This window comes from Dermochelys coriacea, chromosome 2 (genome assembly GCF_009764565.3).
Source record: "Dermochelys coriacea isolate rDerCor1 chromosome 2, rDerCor1.pri.v4, whole genome shotgun sequence".
In the NCBI taxonomy this organism is placed as follows: domain Eukaryota; kingdom Metazoa; phylum Chordata; order Testudines; family Dermochelyidae; genus Dermochelys; species Dermochelys coriacea.
The window spans coordinates 101,695,637-101,722,137 of NC_050069.1; the positions used below are offsets into that span (position 1 = coordinate 101,695,637).

Genomic DNA, 26,501 nt, shown 5'->3' on the forward strand with positions numbered 1-26,501 from the left:
CTTAGCACCCGGAAGACAGCACACCCTTCTATTCTCAGGATCAGCTCTAGTTACAGGCCTGTCTGTTCTTCTCAAGAAAGAGTCCCCGATCACATAGACCTGCCTTTTCCTGGTGACAGTGCTATTCTCCAGTGTCTCCCCTGTTCTCTCTGGCTGCAAGTTCTTTCCTTGCATGTCATGTCTCGGTCACCAGGCATTCTGTTTGCCGAAAGTGCTTAGGTGAGGCTCACATTGGAGATCACTGTCAGATCTTCTATGAGTTTAAATCTTGTACAAAAAATGACTGAGAGACCAGGTTAAAGTTCCTATTCATGGAAGTGGTGCTCAGACCTTCCTCCAAGCCAAGCCAGTCGGACTTGGAACTGAGTACCTCAGCATCAGTGCAGAGTGCTCCTTCCATCATTCAGGATTCCCTGTACTGTTTGCAATGCTTGATGCCAAAAAAGAAGCATAAGAAGCACCTGGCCAAGAGGGGACATTCTTCAACTCCAAGGAAGGCTAGGCACGGGGAACAGAGTGGCGTGCGAGCTAAGTCAGACCACTCCTCTGCCTCAGCATCACAGGCAGCATTGCTGACTATGGCACATATGCAGGCACCGTTGCCTCCAGTCCTGGATGAGCCATCAGCATCGGAAGGACAGCACAGCACCAGCACCAACATGGTGCCATCTGCTCCAGAGGCATTTGCTGCAGCCAGAGACCTGCTGGTACTCTCAGTACTGCTGTCACTGGTTGTACAAGAGGCAGTAGCAGCACCGATAGGCAGGAGGGAGCATTTAGCCCCCAGCTGCTGTCTGGTTCTAGATTCCGTGGTACTGTCTAGAGGGAAACCATCCTTGCTGGCCCTGGTGCAAGCCTTCCCTCTCCAGCACCGATCTCCAGCACTGGTAGGAACTGCATCTCCGTGGTCCCTGGAGGAGGGCTCATCATCGGATTAGAAGGTTGGGTCGTACTCCTCTCATCCAAGGGGTCACCCTCGTTATCCCTCCAGTCATCCCTACCCAGCTGTAGACCCTGGCACGGGAGTGCCATCAAGTGCTTGGCTGAGCGATCACTAGCCGATGCCAATGCAGTGGCCCTTTTGGAACCTGTGGGGATTGCCCCTGATGCCAGGACCCCATTTGAGATGCTGTTACTTGGTGGCCTCCAAGAACAGGTTGCCTCCTTCCTATTGGGGAGCAGCTGACCTGGACCTTGGGGAGTGAAGGTGCAGCGCAGGCAGGGCCCTGGGGAAGAGGCTGAGGGGGAGCCGGGCTGAGGGGTGGAGCCAGTGCCCCTCCCCATTTCTCAGGAGCTTCAGGCAGCTGTGCTGCAAAGGCAGCAGACCAGAGCACCTCCAAATGGAGGTGTGCCACATCCGGCATTTCTTGCCCCATTTTGGAGGCTTAGCCTCCTCAAGCCTCTTATACCTGCTGCCCGTGCATGACCCCCTCCTGCCCTCTTTTGGCATTGGCCGGAAAAAAGGAACTGAGGGGACATGGGGTCGGCCAGACCCTTATACCAATGCTATGAGTGTCCAGCACCAAACAAGGTGCTGGTTTCTCTTGTCTTCCTAAGTGAAAGATAACTTGGAGTTCTGTGCCCCTCTCTTTTATAGTCCAGCAAACTTTTGAAATGTATCCTTCTCAAAATTTAATGCCCCTGCTGTGAGGAAAGGTGCCATGGCATCTGATGTAGAAGGTTTCCTGCTGGTTTCTTCCCCACTGATGCTTTCTAGAATGCTCATTGATCTGTCCCTGCAGCCTTCGATAAGCCAATGAATGGCCACTTGACTGTGTTTGCCAGTTGTCTGGGGTTACACATGGAAGGAGGCTCTGGCCTTTTCTGTGTGTTGAAAAAAACCTGTTTACCCACTTCCCAGACTTATCTGGATCAAACACATTTTAGTAACTCATATAGAGGGAATTCATAACTTCACACATACATGCATTTTACAATATTAATAACAAGTGTGTTATTATCTTTCATATTTGTACAAACATTATTACAAAAGCATGGTAGGGTGTGAATACAGAGGGGTCTAGGGTCACAAATGGGCTTTGTGATCTCTGCTCTGTTTTCTTTATTGTCCTGGTACAAGATAAAAAATGAACATTAAATACCTTTCAATACTACTGAGTCACTGTTCAAATTTCCCCTCTTGACAGTTCAAGTTAATGAGCCTCAGAAATGGATTTGGACGTTTAGTTAATTATATGGGGGAAAAATCCCATTATTATTTATCTAAAACTTGTCACTTTCAGAGATTAAGTATTAAAATACCTGCTTGCAAATTTAAGCTTTCACCCAAACCATTTGTCAGTTTAAAGTCACAATCCTTGTGACAATTATTTTTTGCTCTTTGTCCAACCCTCCAGGCCTCTTTCCTTCTTTACTAAAACTTACAAAATGTTAAATAAGTAATTCTCTTTGTCTAGATAATGGCTTGAAACAAAATCACTATTGTCTTCTTGGGGGACTAATCACATTTTATGTTTGATGCCAGAATCCTTAATTCTCATGGTTTCTAATGAGTTTTATTTCCTTGGAATGAATATCACTATGTAAAAGATTTATCTAAGTCCAGTTGTTGATAGCCTTCTCCAGCAAATCACAAATGAGATAGATATCTGCCAGAGACATTTGTGTAATTGTATCTGAATAAATGTAACTAAGATGAGATACTGTATGGGTTTTTACTGTATGTATTATTACATTCTTTCTCCCCAATATGCTTTTTAATAATACTTTGAAAACTTATGTATGAAATGGAAGAAAATAAGAAACTAGTGTCACAATGCTAGGTCCTATAACTTTTTGAGGCATTGTAGCTCAACATTTACTTGAGGTGAACACACTCTTTCACCTTGGGACTGATTCTGTTAGAGTCTAATGTGAACATTTTGGTATAGCTTTGTCAAGGTTGTGTTTTTCTTAAAGACATTTTGGATTTTGTGAGGATTCTATTTAATCAGCATTTCAATTTGTTTAGGCACAAGACAGAACAGATGTCATTGTTGCATTTGTCTCATCATGTGAAGAGGAACTTTTCTGCCAGAACCATAAGAAAGTGTGTTTGTTTGTTTCCTTATTTGTTTTCCACCTCCATTTTTTCTTTTTTAATGATAAAAAGTCATCAACATAGTTTTAATTTATCTATGTCAGTTCTCAAAAGTAACTGGGCCCTTGAACAGAATCTGACCTATTCACAAATCATAAAAACTAGGGCCTAAGTAAGTCCACAGAACTGGAAGTGAAATCACATTTGTGACTGCTGAACATTAGAATTCAAAAGCACTTTTCAGATACTGCAGAACAGTCATCCCCACACAGTTCTGACTACAATTGGTAGTGTAAGTTTCTACAGTGAAACAATTAGACAAGACGGGCTGCAGAGTGGTTACATTTCCTTTCTGCTATATTATCAGTTATTGTTATATCTGACTTAGTTGCTGGGAGCTGTTACCCCAAAAATGTTCTTTGTTTCCATACACTTACATTACAGTAGATTGCATTAGAGGTTATTTTCAATTGTTTTTATATTTTAAAAAGTGCATGATCTCATTTTGTGTTTTCTATTATGTTACTTTAAATCCAGACCAATAAAAGTTATTGTAGATCCAATTTGCTCAGTTTAAAATAACTTATTGACTAATTCACCACTGGTAAATTGTCATAAATATTTATCAGCCCCAAGGGGGGAAGAACTATTAGCCCACCTGTATTAGTTAATATATGTTTGGGTGGGTGATGTTGAAGAGAAGAAAATTGTTGCTGCTTTGGTGGGGATGGGACATGGGGGATGATTATGATGCTATTGAATGGGATGTATAAGGATAGGAGAAACAGTGCTACTGCTGCTGCTTTACCTGGGGTATGAAGTGCTGAAATACATTGGTCGCTGCGTGAATTGCTGGTTCAGGGAGGCTAGCCCCCAGCACCGCCTCTTCCATGACCCCCTCTCGCCGGAGACCAAAGCTCCCCACCGCAGCTGCTGGCCCCTGCCCCAGGGTAGTGCCCCCAGCCCAGAGCACTGGGCAGGCCTCATGGCCCCAGCCCCAGAGCACCAGGAGGGTGAGCAGCGTGGCCCCAGCCCCGTTGGCCCCAGAGCACTGGGAGGGCAGCAGCACGGTCCCAGCCCCTTCTCCCCCAACCCCGGAGCCCTGGGAGGGCAGAGCCACCCCAGCACCAACCCCAGCCTGAGCTGGGGTCATGGCACAGGGGAAGAGCCACTCACAGAGTGGGAAGCAGAAAGGGGACTGAGGCATGGGTGGGGCCTCACCTGGCTGTTTGGGGAGGCTCAGCCTCCCCAGCCTATGATACCCGCTATCCATGTGAGTCTCACTTCCTTCTTCCCACCCCCAATTATGGAGTGGGGCTGCAAGAGGCCATCTCAGTTTCTTCTTTTTATATGCCCTCATCTGCCATGCCATAATCAGGTGGGCAGGGGATTCTCTGTACTTAATTGTAATCAAAACTGTTGGAACACAGAGCCACTAGAAGAGTAGGGCCACTGCAGTTAGAGCTAAATGGCAGCTACATGGGAATAATGGCCATAGTCCCCAAATATGAAAGGGACAATTTCAGTTAGCCCATACAATGATTTATTCATCTTGGGCAAGCAGGCAAATGGAAACAGGTTGAAATAATCAAAAGGCATAAGAAATTAAGAGTTGAAATAGCATTAGATACCTCCCCAACTTGACAATTGCCAGTTTTCATTGCCTTCTCTTTACAGTTCTTCAGTCAGTTTTCAATTACTATGACCATGCTTATGTCTAATTTCATATTTAAAGTAATATTTCATGGGGACTATATCAAATGTTTTAATAAAGCTCAGATATATTACATATACTAAGTTTACTTTGTACACTAATATTGCAGATCAAAACCATGATTTAGTTTGTTTGGCATGATAACTTTATAGATCCATGATGCTTATTTTCATGGTTCTGTTTTCCTCTTGATGTTCACAAATGTAAGCCAATGTAACTACTCACATGCTTAAAATTAAGAACATGCTTAAGTACCTTGCTGGATTGGGGAATAAAGTTTTACAAATCATCCTCTAAGTACTTACAATCAATAGGTATTCTTTAAATAATGAGAATAATACAATTAATACATTACAGAAATTTGACAGCTTAATTACATGATAAAAAGCCCAGTTTTTCTCCCATTGAAGTCAATGGGATTTATGCCATTTATTTCAGTGGGAGGAGGCCCAGTCCAACTTTGATTGTGTACTTAATATTTGGTTTTTAAAAACAGTCAAATTACATACTGGGATAGCTGTTTCTGAGCCCTGAGAAACTACAGGGTAAATAATTTGTATTTACATTGATAATAATTTTAACAGTTTGGTCACAGCCCTGAATAAGGAGCAGCACATAGGTCCACCACCTCAGCAAGATCCCTGGGAGCAACTGTGACTGAGGCAGGACACTTTTGACATCCTTTGTGTTACTGGGGCGGGGGAGGAGGAAGCAGGTTACTGCAGCCCTGAAAAATGTAGTTTGTGGAGAATCCATTCCATGATCTGTGCTGGTCTTTTAGAATACCGAGTTTAGCAGCCAGGTCAGGGGTCCAGTCCAGGTGTTGTTTTGGACTAGAGAGTTCAGTTAGCTACAAAGGGAGAAGCTGTATGCGGTGTTCTGTGAGCTCTACAATTAAACCAGTGGTCTGTGGAATCTGACTTTAATATTATATACAGAAGCCGCCTCCTAAATCAATTAGGATACAACAAAAAGGGTGCAGCTTACTCCCCCCCTCCAGCCAGTTTCGGGGAAAGGAGAGCACAGAACCATGGCTTAGCCTACTTCTATCCGCTCTACCTCCTTGGTGGGAGGGATGTTGTTGGAGAAAAGAAGAGAAACAGCTGCTATGCAGACCCTGTGCTCCATGCAGAATCACACCCAACATCTAATACTAATGCAGGCAGACCTTACTTCCCTTCACTATGACAATAGGACTCAGGACAATCTAATCTTACGCAGTTTACCCAATTGATCAGAATGGTTCCAAAAGAGCTTTCGAGACTATTGAGGACAAATATAGTTTCTTGAGAGCTCTGATTTTTTTTTCTTGGAGATTTTTCCCTTTGTAAAAATATTGTAAAAAAAAAATATAAAACAAGTGCATATGAAAAACAACATACAAGATCAGTTAAGTTTGTTCACATGTAGAAATTTTCAAGATGTTTAGACCTTAATGTGTCTTCTCTTGTTGCAGTAGGAAATCCTAGCACCTGGAATCAAGCTGTTAACTTCAAGAACAATTTTAATTTTATTACAGCTAGACAGCAGTCAAAATATATATATGTATATGCACAGCATATTTTATTACAGATGTTAAAAATGTGCAGAGTATGTAGAGTAAGTAAAATCCTGTTTTAGTACAGACAGTTCACACTAGCCAGCAGCTTTTGGTCACTCCTGGTTGCCAAATTACGTAAGTGCTGATATATGAGGGATAATTTCCATTTTGTAGCCTAGATTCCCGTGTCAGAATCCATGGGACATAATCCCATTCTCATTTAAAGGGACAGGCTGCCAAAACTTAATTGGCTTTAATTGTGCTGCCCTAATTAATGACAGTATATTCTGCTATTTAAATAAATGAACTATTTTAAAAATACTTTAGAAGTCGTGTCTTGCACATTTACTATGCAACTAAAGTATTAAATCAGAATGAGTTATGCCAATATGGTAATTTAACTAAAACATATGTTAGCTCCTTTCACTGAAAGATCTGATCCTCTAAGCACTTGTGCATGTAAGTATGTTTAGGCCCCTTGAGTTCACTGAGACTATGCATGAGTCAAGTCAGGCATTTGATTAATTGTTTGCAGGATTGGGCTCTAACACAGTAACTTGCTGTTCAAATGCACTAGTCCAGAAAATCTATTTTTCCCTAATAATTGTACATTTATGTCATAGCATGAATATTAGCAAGCATAGATCCTGATCCAGAAAAACACTTACAATACGTGTGTAACTTTAAATAGTGAGTAGTTACATTTCAGTCAACTGGCACTGCCCACATGCTAAAAGTTACAGATGTGCTTAAGTTTTTTGTTGAATCAGAATCATAAAGAACAGGTTAGCCAGCTGTGAAGCTGCTATCTAAAAAGTCTTCTGTGATTGCACAGTCCAAAAGGATGCAGATATCTGTTTAAGTTCTTATACAACATCAATTGCCATAGTATCAGAGCAGTAATTTTTTACTGCATCAGGACCTACATATTTATAGAATATTTTAAAGCTCCTGTATTTACAATTTAAAGAAGTGAGGCAAGTTTCCACTCATGGAAAAAGAACTACTTTAATGTGCCATAGGTGTATAGAGGGAAATCAGAAATAAAGAATAGTGCTGCCTTCCTGCAGTGCAGTTTGTAGGTTCTTGTCTATCCTTGTAAGTTTTTAACCAGTAGTGTAAAGTCCTGTATGATTTGTACAAATTCAGACACTTATCAGTTGATGGCTCTCTATTGTTCTTAGTATTTAAAAAAATAGAAGATTTGTCCTCAGTTATGATTCAGAATTTCAAGGCTTGAGTTCCCATGAGGGAAAATGCTTTGTAGGCTAGTAAAAGTATCAAGTTTTACATCAAATCTCATATCTCCTTCAGGGCATGTGTTATCTTATGGCCACATGCACACCACATGCTTTGTCCTGCTGCTTTTCAGTTTTATATGACTAACTAGATATTCTGCCACTGAGGTTTTTTTTAATTTAAAAAAGGAGAGCAATAGAATCAGAATTCTGCAAATTTAAAAAAAAATAGAGTAAATGCACTGTTGTAATGGAAAATCCATCGCTCCAAATACATGGGCACCAATCCAAGCCAGCTTGAAATCAGCTAATACATCTTCATTAATTCTCTAGTTAGAGACATATAGGCTATAGCTACACTTTGAGCTAGGGGTATACACGTGTCTCACTGAGATAGCATACTAAAAATTGAAGTGTAGCTTCAGTAGAATGGGTAGCAGCAAGCAGGAGCATAAGCTGGCTCCCCCACCTGCAAGCATGCCTGGAGGCAATGGGTATGTACTTAGGATGGCTTGTGCCACCACTCACTGCTGCCTGTGCTACCACAGCTACACTACTATTTTTAGTGCACTAGCTCGATTAGGAGCTAGCACGAGTATGTGTACGTGAGCTGGGAATCACACGCCTAGCTGGACATGTAGATTAGATAGATATTAACCTGTTAGCTAAAGTAGAATAAAGAAGTGTTTAGCTGATGGGACTTTTAAAAATGTTAAACCGGTTCTTAAATTACGAAAGCATTGAAAGATGGTGTAGCAGAAAACTTTTTTTCTGCTTTGTAACTTAAACACATCTAAACTCATTTTCTTTTTCAAAATTTGTCCACCCCAAAAAAATCTGTTTCTGTGATGAGATCTTATGTACAATGTTTCAACTTCAGATGAATTTTTATAACAGACTTATAAACTGTTAAAAAGAAGAATATAGGATGGTAATACTGTCAGAGCAGTATAAATACAGTGGGGAGTGAGGTGGAGTGGGGTGGGTGATGCTTTTCTGGTGAACCTGGTGATTCTTTTATATATAAAGAACATATTTATCCATGCCTTCTTAGCTAGATTCCTGTCCACAATGTTTACTATCATATCAGTAATGAGGTGACGACAAAATATGCATCATTAATTTTTAAGACAGGCAATGTTAAAGAAAACTGTCAGACATTCACAGTGTAATAGATCTGTTGGCCGCATTTTAGCAACATGTCATTTTGATTTTCAAGTATCTGAAGAGTCAGTTTCTGTTCAGGTCTCAACAATACTCACTGTATAATGCAGTTTCACACATTACCTCAGGGAAATCTGAGGTAAAGCCTAACTTGTTCAAATCAGCTGTAAATGCTTAATGCTGCATAATGGAGCAGAATTCTTAGAACAATAATCCAGCCTCTTTTAATGTGTGTAGTATTAAAAAAAATAGTTCATTGCAAAAAGCGCATGTTATTGTTTCCCTTTGCATAAAAATTGAATACATATTTATGTAACAATTCACTATTTTATTGCATGAATTATTAATATTCATTATGTTAATTATAAATGGCCACGTCAGCTAGATGGCTCAGTAAAAGCTGGAAAGCCAGGCAATATCATTGAACATATTCATTATGGACTAGCTTGTGATTTGGACAATATTTGAATGATTGCTCAGATAGTGTGCCATTTTACACTGATTACTGTTTGTATTAAAAAAAGCACTTTGAGGTCCCAGCCTAGATTGGGACTACGTTGTATTAGGCACTGTACAAACACATAGGCTACGTCTACACTACAAATGAGGAGTGTGATTCCCTACTCATGTGGACATACTCGTGCTAGCTCTCATCAAGCAGTGTATCCACAGCAGCAGCGGCATGGTTTAGCTGTGCCTCTGCTACACTGCTAATTATACTCGCACTAGCATGATGAGAGCAAGTGCAAGTGTGTGTACATGAGCAGGAGAATCACACTCCTTGCTCAGAGTGTAGACATAACCATAGTGGACAGTTCCTGTCCTGAATAGCTTGCACACTAAATAGACAAGTCAGACAGCACAGACTGGTGAATTGATCATCCAAGAATACACAACTGTCAGTATCAGAACTAGGAACAGAACCCAGGTCTCCTGATTCCCAGTCTAGTGCCCTCCACACTAAACCACACTGCCTCTCATGTTTACTGTTACACCGCTACTGGAACAATCAGTAGTATTTAATTCAGTATTATTTCCCTCATTCCTCTGTCCCACAATTTTATGGATGCTCTGCCCTGAACAGTTATGAACATGCATCAGAAAGAAGTCCATCTGCTTTATAAAACTTCAGTATGCTAAGAACTCCACCCTGAATGGTGCACTTTGGGAAATATGCTATGGAAAGTAATTGATGTGGTTGGCTTTCATTTCATGGGAGTCAAGTTTGGGTCAGGATCTATTTGCATAGAGTTTGGAAGCCTCATTCTGTTGCCGACATGAACACCATGCCCATGAGCAATCACTGTAGTACAACTGGGTATCTCCTAAAAAGAGGTAATAAGATTTACTGAGCATGTTAATTAAATTACTATTCTTTTTTCCAGCAAGATCATGGCCTTTTCAGATTAATGTCTTAATTTATAGCCGTACTAGCAGGACTGATTATATCACCTTTATTTATACCCTTTATTTTGAAAAAAATAAATTTTTTGACTCAGAACAATCAAGCTGTGCATGTAACTAATCTGTGTGAACACATGTTCCTGTCAGTTTTACCCTCATGCTCCATTCCCATCATCTCCTTTTATTTATTATACCCACTTGTAATGTGTTATCGTATTAAAATTAAACTGTAAACTAGTCAGGGCAGAGACACTTCTGGTCCCATACTATAATTTTTGTTTAGGTAATTAGAATTAATGGGAGTTTTGCTTGTTTAAAGACTGCAAGATTAGTTCCTTATTGTAATGGGCTCTTTCAATGTGCCTAGAGTTTGTGATTTCACACAGAGCTAAATTCTCATGCCCCTTAATTTCCCAGTTATCAAAATGGCTACATTAATCTAAAATAAATATTCCTAGAAAGCAGAATTTTATGTTACAAAAATACTCCCACAGCTTGTTTGAAAGGCATGTGAATATTCCTAACATACAATCAAAACAAAACCCAAATGACTTGAAAAGGATGATGTAACATTCTTTACTGTAGTATGCCAAGTTTGAATTTATATCTGCTGCAGGCAGTCTAAGAAACATTTGATTTGCTACCAGTATATGCTGCAGAAAAGGTATAGCACATTTCTCTTTTTGTAACTTTTTTGTTATGTGAAAAGGGCATAATTGTATAATTGGACAAAGTCTTTAATTATCTTAATTGAGTCATTTACAATAATTCAGTTACATACATATTGCTATAGCTTTGCGTAGTATGCTAAAAGAATAGTAGTTAGATAACTGTTTTTAACTATTAGAAGAAATCCCAATGTCCATTGTCATTCATTTTTTAAAAGTTCGGTTTTGGAATTCATGTCACATAAAAAATACCAATTTCTAGTTTAGTAAAGAAACCCAGCTGCAAAGCTGATTTTGCTGTGTTTAATTATTTTGTGGGTTTGTTGCTGCCATGCCCCATGGCTTTCAATCTGTCTTTACATTTCTTCCTGTATAATTAATCTCAAAGGTCGGTGCAACTATAAAGTGTTCCTTTATACTATTTTGTGTTAGTATATATTTAAGGTGGCATTTTCAGAATCCAATTCTGCAAACACTCCATGGATGGAACTACCTCCATTCTGGTAACCCTAATGGATGACTAATCTTAAAAATGGCAGAATGGGTTATACTACAGAATTATTTCTGTGATCCTAGTACACTTCCAGTAAAGCCAATATCAAAACTTCCATTGACTTATAATGGGATCCACAAAAGCCAGGGGAGAAGCCGCCTAAGGTATTCAATGAGAGATGTTAATGACAGGAGTGTGTTCTAAGCACTGCCCGTCTCACAGAGATAGGCTTCTAAGTCCAGGCTGCAAGGAGGCGCTCATAATACTTAGTGATCAACAAACAGGAACCCCCCCCTTAAGTCAGATGAATTAGGCATCGAAGTAATTTCTTGTGGAAATAAGTTAGGTACCTGCCTCGCTCACAAAGTGGCCTGAGAAGCAGGAGGAAGCAGTGTCAGTTTATAACTTTTAGTCCAGTGGTTAGAGTACTCACTTGGGAGACTCGGGTTCAATTCCTTCCTTTGCCAGAGGGGGAGAAAGAATTTGAACAGGCTTCTCCCACAAAAGAGCTCTAAGCACTGAGCTATGTGATAAACTGAAGTGGGACTTTCTTATTCTTATTCAGATCTCATTCTCACTTTCAGATCTGAAACTCAAAAAAGAGTCTTACAAAAAGTGGAAACGAGGTCAAATTTACAAAGGATGAATATAAACAAATAATACAAGCATGTAGGAACAAAATTATAAAGGCCAAGGCATAAAACAAGATTAAACTAGCTAGAGACAAAAAAGTAACAAGAAAACATTCTATACATACATTAAAAGCAAGAGAAGGACACTACAAGGTAGGCCCATTACTCAATGAGGGGGGAAAACAATAACAGAAAATGTGGAAATGGCAGAAGTGTTAAATGACATTTTTGTTTCAGTTTTCACCATAAGGGTTAGTAACGATTGGATGTGTAACATACTGAATGCCAGTGAAGATGAGGTAGGATCAGAGGCTAAAATAGGGAATGAACAAGTTAAAAATTACTTAGATAAGTTAGAGGTCTTCAAGTCACAAGTGCCTGATGAAATACATCTTAGAATTCTTAAGGAGCTGACTGAGGAGGTTTCTGAGCCATTACTGATTATCTTCGAAACGTCATGGAAGATGGGAGAGATTCCAGAGGACTGAAAAAGGGCAAATACAGTGCCCATCTATAAAAGGGAAATAAGGACAACCTGGGGAATTACAGATCAGTCAGCTTAACTTCATTACCTGGAAAGATAATGGATTGAATAATTAAGCAATCTATTTGCAGACACCTAGACGATAATAAGGTGATAAGTAACAGTCAGCATGGATCTGTCAAGAAACCATAGCTTTCCCTGACAGGTAACAAGCCTTGTGGATAGGGGGGAAAGTGGTAGTTGTGATATATCTTGAGTTTATTAAGGATTTTGATACTGTCTGGCATGACCGTCTCATATACAAACTAGGGAAATATAACCTAGATGGAACTATTATAAGGTGGGTGCATAACTGGTTGAAAAAACATTCCCAGAGAGTAGTTATCAGTGTTTCACAGTCAAGCTGGAAGGGCATGTACAGTGAGGTCCTGCAGGGATCAGTTATGGATGCATTCTGTTCAATATCTTTATCAATGATTTAGATAATGGCCTAGAGAGAGCACTTATAAAGTTTGCCGACGATACAAGCTAGGAGGGGTTGCAAGTGCTTTGGAGGATAGGATTAAAGTTCAAAATGATCTGGACAAACTGGAGAAATGGTCTGAAGTAAATAAAATAAATAAGGACAAATGCATAGTACTCCACTTAGGAAGGAACAATCAGTTGCACACATACAAAATGAGATATAACTGCCTAGGAAGGAATACTGTGGAAAAGGATCAGGGGGTCAGAGTGGATCACAAGCTAAATATGAATCAATAGTGTTAACACTGTTGCAGCAAAAGCAAACATCATTCTGGGATGTATTAGGCTATGTCTACACTGGCACTTTTGTTGCTAAAACTTTTGTCACTCAGGGGAGTGAAAAACACACCCCTGAATGACAAAAGTTTTAGGAACAAAAAGCACCGGTGTGAACAGCACTTTGTTGGCAGGAGCCATGCTCCCATTAACGAAGCTACCTCCCTCATTGAGGGTAGTTTTACTTTATCACCAGGAGAACTCTCTCCTGGTGATAAAGAGTGGCCACACAACACACCGTACAACGGTGCGGCTGCACTGGCACAGCCGCACCATTGTAAGGTGCACTGTGTAGACATTGCCTTAGCAAGACACAAGAAGTAATTCTTCAACTGGAGTATTGTGTCCAGCTCTAGGTGCCACATTACAGGAAAGATGTGGAGAAAGTCAAGAGAAGAGACAAAAAAATGATTAAAAGTTTAGAAAACATGATGTATGAGGGAAAATTGAAAAAATTGGGTTTGTTTAGTCTGGAGAAAAAATGACTGAATGGGGACACAATAACAGTTTTCAAGTACATAAAAGGTTACAGTATTACAAAGAGGAGGGAGAAAAAATATTCTCCTTAACCTCTGAGGATAGGACAAGAAGTAATGAGCTTCTAATAGTTAAAAACAGTTAAATTGCAGCAAGGGAGATTTAGGTTAGACATTAGGAAAAGCTTCCTAACTATTAAGCACTGGAATAAATTGCCTAGGGAGGTGTGAATCTCCATCATTGGAGATTTTCAGAGCAGGTTAGACAAACACCTGTCAGGGATGGTCTAGATCAGTGGTTCTCAAAGCTGGTACGCCACTTGTTCAGGGAAAGGCCCTGGCAGGCCAGACCGGTTTGTTTACCTGCCGCGTCCGCAGGTTCAGTCGATCACGGCTCTCACTGGCCACAGTTCACCATCCCAGGCCAATGGGGGCTGCGGGAAGCGGCATGGGTCCAGGGATGTGCTGGCCACCCTTCCCACAGACCCCATTGGCCTGGGGCGGTGAACCGTGGACAGTAGGAGCCGCGATCGGCCAAACCTGTGGAAGCAGCAGGTAAACAAACGGGTCCAGCGTGCCAGGGGCTTTCCCTGAACAAGTGGCAGAACACGTTTGGGAACCACTGGTCTAGATAATACTTAGTCCTGCCATGAGTGCAGGGGACTGGACTTGATAACCTCTTGAGGTCACTTCCAGTCCTAGGATTCTATGATTCTCTCCTGTTGAGGCTGTTCCACTGTGGATAAATACTGAAAGAGTGATTGAAGCAGGGAACTGGACCCCTGGGTCTCCTACCTCCTACAGGGTGCCCTAACCCATGGACATTAGAGTCATTCTCAGTCTCTCTCTCTCACTGATCCAATGATTGTTCCACTGTGATTAAATATTTAAGAAGTCGTTGGGCCAGAGAGAGAGTAAGAATGACTCTGTTGCCTGGTGGAAGACCCAGTGTCCAGACCTCCAGCTCCCAGTACTCTTTCACTAGTTCGCCACAGTGGAACAGTCTCAAGTGCAGAGACTGAGGGAACTCCTCCTCAAAATATCCCACAGCTCAGTGGTAAGAGCACTCTTCTAAGAGGTGTGGGAGAGCCCTGTTCAAATCCTCTCTCCTTCTTTCATCCTGCGCCCCAGGCAGAGAGGGGAATTGAATCTGGGTCTCCCACATTTCAGGTGAATGCCCTAATCACTGGGCTAAAATTTATAAATCACCACTCCTTTTACTATCACCACCTCCTTTTTCAGTGGTGGCCAGATTTTAATGAGACCTGAACCAGTAGGCATCCTCTGTGCATGCCAGCCAGATTGGGCCTCACAGATAAAATAAATGAGTGGTCTTCCCGCAGTTTGTGGATTGGATTGGACCCCGCACGAGAGATAGGTGGCCAAATACTTATCTTCCCCAATTTATGGATCACTCTGGGGTTTAGGTGGGAGATAGGTGTCTGGATGGGTAGAGTGAGGCATCAGTGCATGGGTTCAGGGGCAGAAATTTAGGAGCCGAGAGAACTTTATACACTGAAAATGTAGCCGCCAAGTGAGCTTAAACACCTACATAATTTGACAGGATTGCAGTGGAGCCAACAGCTTGGATTTAGGTGCGTAAATCAAGATTCTGGCACCTAAGCACCTTTATAGATTGAGGTTTCTGTTCCTTTGCGATTGCAGGGTAGGGGATGGGTAAAGGTGGCTTTCTCTGAAAAACAAAGCATATATAAACAGTTAAGGTGTTGTAAGATGTTACTTTTTCATTAATTTTGGAGGGGATGGAGTAAATTTAGCGCTGGTGAAAGGTCCTGGCATATTTGACTCACATAGGTTTAGTGAAGCCCTATATTCCTGAGAAGCAACAGTGTAACATTCCTATATGCTTTACTAATCTGCCTCAGATGTGAAAGGAATGAGAAGGAAACACTGTCTCTGAGTCCATTAGACTCTCTGCTGAGCCTGCTCACAAAAGTGCCAAGTAATATCTAATGGGTTTAGAGATATGAAACTTGTCCATTAGGAATTGGACCGAGACAACCAAAACATTGCACTAAGGCTACTAAACAACCTTCAGATAGTAATTAATTTGTAGTCAATACCAACATCATCAAGAGTTGAAACGCTAGAGGTGAAAAGCTTGGAATCCTTTAGTCCCTTGAAGCAGTTAGCCCCTCTGATGATCTTCATCTTGAAGTTACAATACAATTGTGACCTAATCTTTAGCAGGTAAATTTGAAACACTACCAGATATACAGTAGCTTGAAATACCAGCATTGTTATTATTATTTTATTATTATTATAATAGCCAAAGCAAAATAAAATAACTAAATTGATTTTTAATGTTGCCAATTCTTCTTAATGCCTCGTAAACTAGAGGAACTTTCAAATATTTATGTGAAATGGAACCTATCACAGAGTGTTTTTTGCCTTTAACATTAATAAATAAATCCTCATAAATATTCCTGTGAAGTGGGAAATATTATTGTCCCTGTTTTACATGCAAGGAGGCACAGAAAAGTTAAATGACTTGGCCATGGCCACAGATCAAGTCAATGAGAGATAAAGTCAGAATTCAGAATGCCTGGATCCCAATCAAAACCTCTGATAGACTACTTTACTCCTGGAAAATGTACACATTGTACATTGTGTAGTGCATACTTCTTTACTTCAATCTATAATATATTTTAATTTGATCCCATGTGAAATACATTTAAAATAGAACTGTTTGAGGCTTTCTGCAAATTCTTTGGGACCAGAAATTTTTCAACACACAATAATTCAGGGTATATCTTTCCTAGAATAAAGGGTGTTTTGGATGTTTTAGAATGTTTAACGGATAGTTCTGAAACTAGTATAGACAAAGCAAGTTGTATTTTATCATGTGTTAGTTGGTCAGATTGAAGCCTCAGTTCTCCCCAGGTTGTCTGTCATGATAATCAGAAGGTCACATGTGTCACAGGTATCATCCACATAGGTATCAAAACCTCTGGCAATAACTTATGAGAGTCCACTATTAGGTTTAATAAAAGTTCTGGACATTCTGATGAGAAGTGAAGGGAGCCATTTTTGAAGTGAATAGAGTTACTCCAGATCTACACCAGTGTTAATGAGAGCAGGATTTGTTTATCGTTTTCTTTCCATCCCTGGACTCGCCTATCAAGTGGAGAAAGTGCTTAGCAAACTACCATTTAATCAACTAGATCTTCCAAAATGTATTCCCCCTACATATTTGCTTACAAAGGTTGTATTTTAATTCTTTGTTAAAACTGAATTGTAAATACAAAATTAAATTAGGAATGTTATTAGAGCAAAAAATCATGAAAATTATGTATTGCTCCAGATATTTCTGATATTAGTATTCATTCAGTACTACATTCTGAAAGCCAGCAAGCAAGCTATATTATTAATTGCTCTGAAAGATGGTGCAGCAAGCAATGAGCACTGAAAAAAATATATTTATCATGATTCTGTGATGGTAGTTTTGATAGCAAGCACAAATCCCATATATATTCTAGATTAAAAATGCATATATTAATGGTGTCTCTTCTCAGTCTTCAATTATTAAATTAATAATAATTAAAACAAAGGTTTTTTAGTTTTTCACTCACAAGAACATTATTTTAAAATATTGCAAGCAGTCTGCAGACATTGCAAGGCATTTTATAATGTTTCTCCTGCAAAATAGGTACCTGTTGCAATTTAAGAATTGTACTCTAACAATATTAATTAATTATTATTATTATTTATTACAAATTCAGTTTGTTGGCTTAGTGAATTGCTATGCACTGAATTTAGAATGAGATGCCAGTTTGTGCCTTGTTATCAGTACATAGCTGCTTGCCTTACATGACTAACTTCTGAAACAGCTTTCCTGACATGCCTAGTATAGAATATTTTATGTGAAAATAAATGAGTTTGTGAAAATCTTTTATTATTTTACTTATGAAAGGATAAAATCTTCAAGGCTTTTTCTCTAAGCCTTTTTGGAGTTTTCAAGTTAAAAGAATACAGAATAAATTCATCCATTTTTTTTGCTAACACAGAACAAAGTGTATTTTCTCTTTTCGTCCCTAATCTTAAAGCCATCAAATTCTCAATCCCCACTGTGCATATCTGAAGTGTACAACACCAAATAAAGATTAAGGGCCTGATCCAGAAAAATCTCCTACGTGTATGTTTAGTCTTCTACATAGCTGTGTCAATCAACTTCAGTGGGACTATGACTAAAGTCCCAGTTCAGTGGGACTAGGCCTATGTTCAAAGCCTAGCCAAAACTCTTCCAAGTGTGTTTAATTTCATATGTAGCTACACTGCAACTGATACAACTAAGGTCCTGGCCCAAAGCCCAGTAATGTCACTGGAAACACTACCATTGATTTTAATGAGCTTTGGAGCAGGCCCTGGCTGAGGGAGAAAGGCAAAACACTTAGGCACATGCTTAACTTTAAGCACATGAGTAATTGCATCCATTTAGGCAAAACACTTAAATGTGTGCTGAACTTTGACTTCAGTAGGACTTAAGTACATGCATAAGTGCTTTGCAGAACAGCCACTTGTGGAGAATTATGCAGCCTGGAAAAACCTCCGATCAGGAAGACGAGAGGAGCAGGGAGGGTTGGCTGAGTCGGGGGTTCTGAGGAGGGCTGTTAGGGGGCGGGAAGTCGGAGGGGGAGGGGAGCCAAGCTGTTTGTGGAGTCACAGCCTTCCCTACCCAGCCCTCCATACCGTTTCGCCACCCGATGTGGCCCTCGGGCCAAAAACTTTGCCCACCCCTGGTCTAGGCTATAAAGTCATTATCTTGCTCTTTGGCACAATGAATTGTTTTCTGCAAAGTGGTACATCTTCACCAGGAGAGATTGAGAGCAACCCACCTCAGAGCAGCCTATTGCCTGGTGGTCAGAGCACCCATCTGGGCCTCAGTTCCCCATCTGTGTGTAAAAAAAAAGGGGGATGGGGATAATAGACTCCCTTTCTGCACAGAAGTGCCATGAGAGTAAATCCATTAGTGTTTGTGAGACACTCAGATACTGTGGAGATGGGGTCCTATAAGTTCCCAAGCAGATAACAAGACAAGCACCTGGCAGCATGAAATTCGGAAAAAGCTCACATTTAAATCTCTTAAAAAATAAATAGCCAAGCAACATGTATTTTATAAAATGCTTGCTTGTTTCAGTCTTTAGAAATCAACCATTGACCTTGGGGTTCCTTATGGCCCCATTTAACAGATGGTACAATCTGTAACATCATAGGGCTCTCTTGTAAAGCTAAGTAAATTTTGCTGACTCACTGTGACAAATCTGACTTCTTGGCTCACAGGGTATAAAAGAGGTGGTGCAAGCCTCTGGTCAGAAGCTATGAGGGGTGGAAATACAGAGATTCACCAGGAAGGGCTAAGAATGGTAAGGTTTGGGGAGAAAGGACTGAGGTTTGTGTTCTTTTGTTATTATTTAAGGACGGCCAAACCCTAGGAAGTAAGATATGAGATGGATTCTATATTCTGTCTGGAGAACAGTAGAAATGCCAATTGCTCACATTCTGTTATTCAAAAACCAACTTGCCTCTTTACAAGAAATCCACAAAAGAATTAACAGAGATCAGTGACCACATATTCTTTCCATTTCCGACTGCCTTGAGCAGTAGTACATGTTGTGCCAGATCAAAAATGTGTATACAGGGCAAGAACCTGAGCTGGTGTAAATCAGTGTAGCTCCCCATTGAACTCACTGGAATTATGCCAGATTATATCAGGTGACAATCTGCCCCACAATTCCTCTCTGGGTATCCATTTTAGAGTCAATATGTGCAGTGGTATGGGGTCATTTAAAAAGACTTTCTCATCTAAAGCCTCCACTAAAATTATTCCCTGAAACTAGAGCTAGCTGAAAACTTGCTGTCAGCTTTTTCTATTTTCAGTTAGCTTGAAATTTTCTATTTTGAAAATTTCTGTAAAAAAAGGTGGAAAGTCATGAAGACTTCACTTTTTTCAAAGTTTGTTGCCAAAAATTTACCTGCTCTACCTAAACCCCTTTGTGAGAGGCTGCTATAGGACTGCTGTCTTTAAAGCAGTGATTGTCAGCCAACCAGTATGTTCCATAAGAGTGACCAGTTTGTGCATCTGCTTTGACTAAGCATGAAGTCATTGTGCCAGGATTAGGTAATATGCCATACTTCCAGCTTTAACACTTTAGGCCAAATCTCAGATGGTGTAAATAGCTGCAATGCCATTAACTTCAGTGGAGCTCTGTCCATTTACATCATCTGAGGTTCTGACAAGTGAGACATAACTATTGTACATGGGGGGGGGGCGGAGAATGGGATGTTTACATGACATGAAACTGACAAGTAAACTATATTCAACAACAAAAGTGGAGCAGAAAGAAGCTTACTTTTTTCCTGCTGCTGTTAAATGTATTTCTAATAATTAACAATACAAATCTACCCCTCTCTTTCTATCCTGTAGAAGTACTGCTCAATCTTACACAGATTACACTTTATAACATGTGTTAAAAATCTCCAAGGGATGCCATTCCAGGAAAAATTTTAAGGCGAGTGTCAGATATTTACAGGTTATGACAAAATTAGACCAAGACTTCAATATTAATCCCAGATGTTTAAAGTCAACATGCTGTAGTCAATGGTTACAAAATAATTCATAGCCAATTTCCTGTGAAGCTTGAGATGCACTTAGTGAATGGATCACATGAAGAAGTTTGACAGAATTCTTCGCTGTGGCATTTACATATGCTAGTCCAAGATAATAAAGCCTGGAATGTATTATAGATTCAGGGAATAATGCCAGTGATTTCCAGTTGCTTACTCAGTAGCTGACAATATCTGTAATTCTTAGCAACAAGCCTTTTATTTTTCTGTGAATTCACTGTTTCAGAGGGGCTCCTTTTTAGCAGATGTTGTTGAATTATTTCAAAGTGCTGCAAAGAATATCCCATCCCATCTTCTAATCATCAATAAAATCCCCATTCCACAAATGCAGAAGGGCAGCTATAGGGAGGGATACTGGTTATCTTTATGATTACTTGTAATAACTACCACCTAGGCTTCCTGCAAGCCTAAGAGTACACCCATCTAAAATGGAACTAGATGGTAATCCAGAAGCATGTCTGATTACATTCAGCTAGATGGCCACTGCCGCTCAGTGAGAGTAGTCCTGGATTGTTCAACTCCACTCCTAACAGGAGAGTCACAAGCAACATATAGAGCCCTGGGAGAGGACAATGCCACAGATCATGAGCCTGGCCATTCTTGATAAGATGGGAATAGATTCATAGACCGTAAGGCTAGAAGAAACCATTATGATCACATAAACTGACCTCCTCCATAACACTGGCTATAGATTTAATTCAGTGAGTCCTGCATCTAACTCAGCAATGTAGTGCCACAGTGTAGACGCTTCCTACATTGACAGAAGGGGTTTTTATGTTGATATTGTTAATCCAGCTCTCCGAGAGGTGGTAAAACTCTTCCACTGATTTAGCTGTGTCTACACTGGGGGTTAGGTTGACCTATGTCTCACAGAGTGCAACAATTTTCAGAGCCTGAGCTAATTTTTAGGTGTAGACCAGGCCTTAGAGTTAATAGAGCTGCTGTTTTTAAAGATGCATTTAGGTCAGCTACATGAGGGGTTCAAGGATGGGTGATCTGACACCAACTGTCTGCAATGGCTGAGATGTACTTAGAAGCAGAGTTGCTGAGGAGAAGCAGATGGAAGAAGAACTAGATGCAAAGCCACTATAGTAACCACTCCAACTGTAGCAGCAGCAGCAGGTGAGAAACAACCAAAGGCACTGGAGAAAAGTAAAGGTAGGAAAAGGAAAGAGGAGACCATTCACCGAGGACACAGGAGGGAGCCACTGGTCCCCTCAGATTGTGTTTCTGCTGCGGAAAAGTAGGGCAGACATTTTTTCTGGACTGACGTTTGGGAATTGATGCTGATTATAAGCAATTCTGTGAGCTTAATGAGGCTGCAAGGAACATACCGTGCAAGGAGAAGGGGTAACCAGCCTACTGAATTCAGGACTATAGAAATTGCATAATACCTAGAAGCACTGGTACAAGGCTGAGCTTTATTTCTTGATCCAACTCATGTGATGGGGTCAGGTGTACAAAGAGTTAATTGTTCTTGTCACGTGTCAGAAGTATCTATTGACTCCAGTGGCTACTTCACTTATAAAAAGTAAAATCAAATGTGAATAATATATTAACTCAAAATAACTACCCTCCTTCCTTTAACTATTCTGCTACTTAGGAGATCTTGCTGGCTTCTGAATTAACCTCCAATTTCGTTGTAAGTTATCTATCTGGAGCATATGGTTATTTGGAATTATAAACTGATGGGATGCATTGTGTGCTGCAGTGAGCTCTTTCTAGTTTATGGTTTACTGATGAATTTTAAGAAGCGGACATTGGATTCTCAGTGCACTTTATGTTGGAACTAGGCTATCTGTAAATTGCAGGTGCCTCATTAAATTCTATGGCTGATTACAAGAAGCAGCCATGCGCAGAATGTTCTTCAGGGGCTTCATGATTTGCATTGTTGTGCTTGGTTCCTTCTAGTAGCACTGGCTCTGTACTATTGTGAGCAGGACACAATAAAAGCAGCAAGATTCCAGTCTTCAACTAACCATCCAGAAGCCCATGGCATCCAGCCAGTTATTGATTTACATATTGACATTTACCCCTTATTATAACTGTTTTGCTGCACAACTGTTGGCTTCTTTCATGAAAAAACTGCAGCATAATATTTTAATGAACATTTTGTGGCTTTCTGTTTCCCTACTGATAGCTGGAAAGGGTTGCTTTATTTTATACAATTATGTTAGAGAGAGGGAGACAGAAACTTTGTCAGTATTCCCAGTTCTGGTTAAATGGCTTGGCCGGAAGGCAAGATGGATACGTGCCCATTTCTTCTCAGCACAGACGTGTTTAAAAACAACAACTTGGCATCGCTGCTGTAAAAGAATTTCTGTATCAGCTATATTTAGTTCTTCTTTTGGGGAAAAGCAAGTGTATTCAAGCCTCTAATAATGGTGATAAACTATATAGAACAATACTATCTCTTTTACAATGTATGGACAAGAAATGGTAGGGTGAAGGTCTCTTAGAAGGGGTCACAATATCATTTTATAATTTACAGATCTTATTCATATGTACCAAAGCCCTGGAAAAGCCAGTACCAATGGAGTTGGCATTATTCTTCCTCTTTAATGTCAAATTATGCTTTACCCTAACCTTTCCTCTGTAACTTAATTTAAAATTTGATAAAACCGAACACAAACAACTCTTCTTTTTATCCTTTTCAAAGAAACTCCAGGATTATGTAGCTATTACTCAGTGCAAATTCTATTTGTCTCCCCATTAAAAAGCAAATGTTATTCAATTCATCTATATGATCTTATTTTGAACAGACCAATATTATTAAAATAGTTGCTTCTCAGCTATCAACACCCTCAAACTACAGGAATGTGGAGAAATTAAGACAGCAGGAACTTTGACTTTACTGCATTTGTTTCTTTTATTGTTCTTCCTGATAGGAATGTAGTGTCTCTCAAAGATGTCAGACTTGCAAAATGAAGTGATCTTTATTCTCATACAAGGACAGAATGGAGAGTGGTAGCACAAGCTTCTCCACACACACACACCCAGCATCCTGACAATGTGCCTCCACTTGGAAGGACCATCTTTAGTGATGAACAGCTAATTTCATCCCCATATCCTTTCATTTGCTACCTTCTTTAATTAGACTGAAAAAGGTGCCACTTTGAGCCAGTGACTTCTGTGACTTCTGTGTTGCAGACATCTTTCCCACAGGAACTGGGCTAAAATCACCATGGCCCATAAAGCAGCAGTTCTCCACCAGGGGTCTGCAGTCCCCTGGGGGGCTGAAAGCAGGTTTCAGGGGTCTGCCAAAATAAACCAGGCTTCAGCCCTGGGCAGTGGTACTACCTTCACTCCCTGACTCACCTCAGCGGGCCACCCAGCCTATGGGTCAGCACCAGCAACAAGTTTCATGTAACTAAAAAAATAATATTCAGTTTTTTATTTTTGTACCTATATTATCCTTTTATTTTTTATATTATATGTGTGTGTTTATATAACTAGCAATTTAATACAACTTTTAATCTATTGGATATGCAGAAAAACAGTTCTTGTAGGACAGGTGGGCCGTGGAGTTTTTATAGCATGGGGGGGGGGGGCTCAGAAAGAAAAAGGTTGCCATAGAGTTTACAGAGGAGTTCTCTTAGATAGCTTTTGGTGACTACTGAATCTGAACCAATGAACCACTACTGATTTTGAACCTTTCTTACAGCAGTATAAAACTACACAGCTCACTGCCAATCTCCTGAGCCATCTCGTCCTGTGCTGCAATTTCTTCTTAGTTCATAAGATTTTTTTAAAAATAAAAGCTTTTTATTGCATGATTTCAATTACATTTCCCTTATACGCAATGGCCTAAATTTTCAAGACTGATTAATGTATCTTAGGTGGGCAGCCAAGAGCATTAAAGAGTCTGAAATTGCTGAGCACCTGCCCTCTGGAAACCAGGCCTTTTTAAGGTGCTTTGGGTTGAGCACCCAAATGATTAGTCACTTTTAAAATGTTAGTCCAACAAATCTTGACCAGCTTCTCTGGTCAGGTCTTGGTCTTGATCTGCCTCTACATGCCTGCACAGGGGCATAAAGAGGAGAAAGCTATTCACACCCACCTATCCCAGTGTGATCTTACCACATCTCTGCGTCAGGTGCAGGGAAAGAAAAGTAGCTAAACACCAGTACATCCTCCCTTCTCCTTGCATTGGATAAAGAGGGGAAGGGGAATGAGTGGAGCTGTGTCTCTGGCCCAATGTACCAACTAGCACAGCTGAGTCATTTTGGGGTGGGGTAGCTCTCAAGCAACAGGACATGGGTAGTCACACTCAATGGTCAGAGCAGGAATCAGCACCAAAGGTCAAGACCAGGTTACCTAGAATGGGACAGGACTAGAAAAAAGCAGACACACAGCCATGAGCAAATGCTTCGAGCAGCCACTGGGCTTAAGCACCAGACTACTGACTCTTTGAACCAATCAGGCAATGTAGCCAATCTGGCAGCCTACTACAGGCCAGCTGTGCTCATTAGGTAGCCTAGAGACTGGCTCTGCTTCCAGACTGGCTATGCTGCAAATGCTGATTCCTGATAGTAGCAACATGCTAGATGTGGCATACTGCCTTACTTGGACTCCTTTTGGTTAGCGCAGCTATGTGCTGCTTCTTGCATAAGGCTATGAGCTGAAAGGAAAGGACAATCTGACCTGTAAACACACCATGTAATTTAAATGAGATGGTTATCCACATAACTCTTACCTTTTTCTCTTAAGTATATGGAACTTGATCCTGTTGTCACACTGCTCTCACACTGATGTAATCAGGAGTAAATAAGTCAAAGAGTAGCTACACCAGTGTAGAGTGAGATCAAAATCAAGTCTAAACACTGGATTTTCTCCCACGAGTCCCACGTGACTTAATACCATATTTATTTATTTTCCTTTCAAAGGAAAGAGCGTACAAATAGGATGAAGTGAGGCTGCGGATATGCGCTCAGTGTATTTTATGCAAATTCTATTTTATAGGTATTTCTATAGTGCTTATCACTATACGATCTGAACCTTGGCTTCATTTCTTTAGTTTTAAGGGCAATGGACATATACGCAGTTTACTTGCATTATGTAAAGCCTATTCAGTGATTTACATTGACCTAATTTAATACAATTCAGCTGATATTTTAGAGTATTTTGATAATGACATTTATTGGCTCAAAGTCTGCTATTTTAATCTCTGAAAACCTGACACAAGTGGTTTTCACAGATGTAAAAGAGTGAATTGGGCTGAGTATATTTCATTATTGCTGTTCATTTGTCATTATTTATATTCAATATTTTATGTTCTTGTAGCCATTATAAGTCACATTTTAACTATGTTTATTACCACATTAGGGAAAATAAAAGTATTGCAGCTTAATAGATATCCAGAAAGTGGCGCAGGCCAAGGGACATGCTGGCCGCCCTTCCACACCCCCCATTGGCATGGAGTGGCAAACTGCGGCCAGTGGGAGCCACGATCAGCGGAACCTGCAGACATGGCAGGTAAACAAACCGGCTTAGCCCGCCAGGCTTTCCCTGAATAAGTGGTGGATTGGCTTTGAGAACCACTGATCTAGTCCATATCCCCACTCTGCCATCCCTGACATATGTTTGCCTAACCTGTTCTTTAAAATCTCCAATGATGGGGATTCCACAAACTCTCACAGTAACCTATTCTAGCACTTAACTGTCCTATTTAGAAGTTTTTCATAATCTATAACGTAAATTTCCCTTGCTGTAGATTAAGCTGTTTACCTTAATCCTACCTTTAGTGGCTATGGAGAATAATTGATCCTCATCCTCTTTGGCACAGCACTTAAAATTTGAAGATTTTCTGGTCCCCTTCAGTCTTTCCTCAACTGAATATCCCAGTTGGGCTTGACTCTTCATTGTCTTTCAACTTGCATAGCTATTTACAACCATAAAAGTGGTGTAAAATGCTCCTATTTGATTTGGCTGCATTTTACATTCACTTTGCACAATTTTAAGTGGCTACACAAGGTACAAAAATGAGAAGGCTTATTTCCCTCCCCTGCCCCTGTCCTGTGAGACGCAGGACCTGGTTTTTTCCACTGCCTTGCATCTTTAGTCATTTGCTCTGGTTCAAACAAGTGTAAAACACCATGTTCCTCTGTATTGTCCATTTATTGAGGTGGAAGCATGGTTTCTCACTTTACACAGATTTAAATGACTTCACCATGCAGGACAATGGAGAATCAGGCCCATTGTG

General features: G+C 40.3%; 1 protein-coding gene and 1 long non-coding RNA gene across 2 annotated transcripts in view; one reads left to right on the forward strand and one right to left on the reverse strand.

Moving 5' to 3' along the window:
• Window positions 1-3,603, forward strand: part of C2H18orf63 (chromosome 2 C18orf63 homolog) — a 59,853-nt gene extending 56,250 nt beyond the window's left edge. The window contains exon 10 of the mRNA XM_043507113.1: window positions 2,972-3,603. The gene's annotated coding sequence lies outside the window, so the exon portion shown is untranslated. The remainder of the gene's footprint in view (window positions 1-2,971) is intronic.
• Window positions 3,604-4,455: 852 nt separating this feature from the next.
• Window positions 4,456-21,530, reverse strand: LOC119852282. The gene is made up of 3 exons (XR_005291584.2): window positions 18,511-21,530; window positions 15,207-15,347; window positions 4,456-10,021 (listed from the first exon to the last, which is right to left on the reverse strand). It is a non-coding gene; the product is annotated as an uncharacterized LOC119852282 (long non-coding RNA).
• Window positions 21,531-26,501: the final 4,971 nt, after the last annotated feature.